The sequence below is a fragment of the Arachis ipaensis genome, chromosome B08, assembly GCF_000816755.2.
Source record: "Arachis ipaensis cultivar K30076 chromosome B08, Araip1.1, whole genome shotgun sequence".
In the NCBI taxonomy this organism is placed as follows: domain Eukaryota; kingdom Viridiplantae; phylum Streptophyta; class Magnoliopsida; order Fabales; family Fabaceae; genus Arachis; species Arachis ipaensis.
The window spans coordinates 128278330-128283214 of NC_029792.2; positions in this window are offsets into that span (position 1 = coordinate 128278330).

Genomic DNA, 4885 nt, shown 5'->3' on the forward strand with positions numbered 1-4885 from the left:
CGAATATTTTTGTTTCTGACTATTGAAAAATATTTTTAAATATCTGACCTTCACAAAATTTGGACGGATCAGTTTCTCTGTCCAAATGCCTCCGTCAAGAATTAATCCGTCCAAATTTTATGAAAGTTAGGGATTTAAAAATATTTTTTAATAATCAAAGACAAAAATATCTACAGAACAAAAAATCAGAATCTATTTATTTTTTTCTCTAATTTTAATTTGGACCTTCCAAACCTTATATAAATAATTAAATATAAAGGGAAGAGCACAAAAACATAGATTGCATTTGTGAGGCAATTAAAGAGAAGCAGAAAATAAGAGTCAAATCAAAAGTAAAGGTCAAAGCACAAAATGAGAAGATATGGATGAATGAATAGGAAATATCTGCACACAAAACTAATACCGAGGTAGCTGAATAATGCTAACAACATTATATCTTGTTTCTTTTTCTTACAAGTAATAAGTAGTAATATATATAACCTCGTAAAGAGTAAAGACACATAGAACTAGCTAGCTAGCTAGTTCGGTTTCTTAGATAGACAGTAGTATATATACATAGTCCAGTTAGTTTTCAACAAAATCTTCGTACTAAATGCCATTGCTCTTGTTTATTTCAAATCAAATGGAACCTTCATGAAGTTACAGGTTAGAAAAGAAAGGAAAGGAACCCCCCAAAAACGTGTCTCGGGAAAACACCACTACTCTCCCACTACCGGGGAAGAAACAACTTGATAAGGGTCCTAACCCTCGTAATCATGGCAATTACATTGTTTTTTTTTTTAAGTTAGGAAAGAGTCTAGAATTCAAGGTCTTAAATAAATATGAAAAGATTATATAAAGAGTAAATAGTTAAATTAGTTCCTCAAAAATTATATGATCTCTAATTTGGTCTCTAAAAGTTTTTTTTAGTTAAATTCATCCTCAAAAGATTTTAGTTTAGTCACGTTAGTCTTTCCGTCACTTTCTACGTTAACGGCATTATTAGAAAGTGATGTGGCACGTTAAATTACTTGTCAGCACATTTTTCTATATCTTAATTGACAGTCAATACAATATCTTTATAAAATTTAGTCAAATTAGTCCCTAAATAACAAACCCTAATTCCAAAATGTTGCATATATATCCCCTTCCTATACAGTATAATTGCAGCGGTTTAAATGGCAAAATTTGAGGTTGCTGGCATGATGGTTCGTGAAGATGGAGGTTGCGATGGTGGAATTAATCAACTTTTAGTTATTGAAAATGTTTAAGCAACTAGACGAAACTCTAATCCCAAAAACGATTTTCAATTTCAGCCAAGAAACACCAACAAAAAACAAAATTTAACAATGGTACAATCCTAAAGAAAAGTTCAGTAATAGAAAAAATAAATAGAAAAATTTTCCTTCCACAAAATTGAATTATGCAAAGAAAATGCGATCCCAAAACTAAACAACAAAACAAACATTAAACATAAACAATGATAAAAGAAATTGGTAACTAGTGCTCCTTTAATATTAAGAAAAAATAATTCTTCATCAATTTTTATGAATCAACAAAGAGCAAAACCCTAACCCCACAATTGATTTTCAATTCCAACAAAAAAACACTAACAAGAAATAATTTTTCTCAACGGCACAATCCTAAAAACAAATTTAGTAACCAGAACAAAATAAAACCTTAAACAATGACAAAAATAGTCGTCGGTCACGTCTTCAATTACTGTGAAGCCACTCCTCAAACAAACTTGCAAACACGCTGCGCCGGATACTTCAATCGGTGACGATGATGAAGGATTCTTCGTCTTCTCCTCAGCACGTTAAAAATGAAATGAGAGGGAGAGTCTTGTGAGAGAAAACAGGGACATTGCACCAGATGCTTCGATCGGCGACGATGATGAAGGCTTCTTTGTCTTCTCTTCAGTAGCGTCAAAAAGGAAGTGAGACGGAGAGTCTTGTGAGAGAAACAGAGACGCCACACCGGATGCTTCAATCGGTGACAGGGATGAAGACTTCTTCATCTTCTCAGCGACGTGGAAAAGGGAGGAGAGAGAGACTCTTCGTCTTGTGTGTTTTTGTGACTTGTGAGTAAATGAAAGTGAGAGAGATCAAAATGACGGAGTTTCAATCATTGCCCTTCACCCTTAAAAACGATAGTGTTTTAATGTTGATCTGTCTCTTAACATGTCACATTACTTTCCGTTAACGCCGTTAACGTAGAAAGTGACGGAAGGACTAACGTGACTAAACTAAAATCATTTAGGGATGAATTTGACAAAAAAAATCATTCAAAAACTAAATTGGAGATCGCATAATTTTTTAGAGACCAATTTAAATATTTACTCACTATATAAAGTATAGTTTATTATGCCAAACATATTATTATTATTATTATTATTATTATTATTATTATTATTATTATTTTATAACTATGGAGGACGGCGATGTGGCAGGAACAAAAAACGGAGGAAGTTAAGAATAGAGAACAGAAGACGTTAAGCCGATGGAGCCCGGCAACGAGAACGCGAGCGAGGCGGGGAGTAGTCTGAACCGCCAACCACGGACCACAGTCACGGAAGAAGCAACAGTGACAGGCGAGAACGCAACGAATGGGACCGACCTAACTATGCGTCTTCGCGAGGAAGAGCTCTGAGAGAAAGCACGCCACGAAGAGGGAGAAACATCATGAGATCTTCGGTCAGCAGCTTTCGACGGTGGTCAGGAAGACGGAGTGGCCGATGGGTGGTTTGGTGTCTCTGAGGGTGGGTGAGAGATTGGGACTTGGGAGTGAATGGTTGCAGGTTGCGGCGCCGTGAACTCATAAAGTGCGAGATTAGGGTTAGGTTAGGGCGAATTGAATTTCTGAAAGGCTAAAAATAACTAACATATGTATTTATTTTTTTTAAATTATTATTGTGCGGATATGTGGATTCACGGATGCAAAGCAGATATCCGTGATTCGATTCTTGAAGGGTGCAGATCCGATCAGTCTACGGATCGGATATACGATTTTCGGATCGAATACCGATTTCATCGTAGATCTGTGGATACGATTCGATCTATGAATACTCCTAAACATAGTTATCAAACCCGGCTCGACCCGGTCGGTTCGACCGGAAACCCAGTCACCTAACCGGACCGAGCCACTCGTTGAACCGGCCATGCAACAAACCCGGTGAAACCCGGTTCAACCCGACGGGTTTTGATGAAAAACAGTGACCCAGCTGCGTTATATGACCCGGTCCGGGTGGTAAATTTTTTTATTTTTTTTTAAATCCTAAACGGCGCCATTCTAATTCATCCCCCCCTTTCGTTGAAACTGAAATGAAACCCTAGGCTAATCCCCCCTTCCCCCCATTGCCTCTAAAATCCTAAATATGATTCGAGTCGTCCTCCATGTCTACAGTTTGGAATCTTGGACCATAACGAGATTTTGGTCTATACTGGCACTATAATATCGGATTGAGAGGGAGATTAGAACTAGAGATCGATAGAAAAGCAAAGATGTGGGCTCGTGTCAGTAGGAAACAAAAAATATCTATTATAGTTCTACTATTAGCTATGGTTTTGAATTTAAACGAAATTCTAGAGAATGTTTGCTATCCTTATTGAGAGAACTGTTTAGTGGATAGTTAAAGAATTATAAATAGGTGTGAGGAATACAGATTTGTGATTTTCTTAGTGTACTTTTGATTTTACATTTTCAATAGAATTCATTGTTTTCATTTTTCTCAAGAAATCTTCTCTATTCTAGAATCCTCTGCTTCTTAATTTCTTCCTGCTTGGGTTCACTGCAAAGTAGTTTTATAGGGTTTTCAATTCCTCTTTTATGGTATTAGAGCCTATAATCTTTCTCATCTTTGTCATGGAGATTATCCTCTCTGACTCTTCCAAGAAGACCTTCTCACCTGTCTCAGACAAACTCACTCAAGACAATTATAGCACATGGAGACACACGGCAATGTTAATAATTCAGAGCCTCTCGATGGAAGATCATCTATACAGCTCCAAGATTCCGCCGCAGTTCTTGATAACAAAAGTCCTTTTGAGGTTTTTTTAAGCATCAACCAGATTATACTTTTTTTTTAAAATTTTTGGATGTATGTGTTTTCCTTTCTTAAGGCCTTATAGTAAAACTAAATTTAATTACAAATCTAAACCATGTTTATTTTTAGGATATGATTCAAATTTTAAAGGCTATAAGTGTATGGCACAAAATGGTAAAATTTATATGGCTCGACATCTGTTGTTTCATGAGCATACTTTTCCATATCAAAAATTGTTTTCTAACACCTTGGGCATAGATGATTCTTCCAAGAATAATCCAGAGAGTGGCAGCCAGCTTAAGGCCCCTGCATTTACCATCATTGATTCAACTCCACCATCAATGTCTTCATCGAATCAAGCTACGAAGTCTTTGAGTATACATTTGGATACTGAATTACAAATTACAAGTGAACCATTACACGATACAGCATCTCCTTCTCACTCAGGCTTGGACACTCATGACACTACTTCTAGTCATGAGAATGAGATCAGAATTTCAGAATGTCACCCACCTTCAGTATCTCATACCAATTCTTCTCCGGACATGATTCCTATTAGTGGTATTGAAACTATCCTTCATTCCATCTCTTCAACAAATGCTCATTCGATGACAACAAGATCGAAATCTGGAGTGTTCAAACCAAAAGTCTTGACTGTTCAACAAACTGATCTACTACACAATACTCCAAGGACTGTGGCTGAAGCGTTACAATGTTCTCACTGGAGAGAGACAATGGATAAAGAGTTTGCTGCTCTTCAGAAGTGCAAGACATGGGAATTAACAGAACCACCAACTAATACCACAATTATTGGAAGTAAGTGGGTGTTTGCTATAAAGAAAAATGCTAAAGGTGATATTC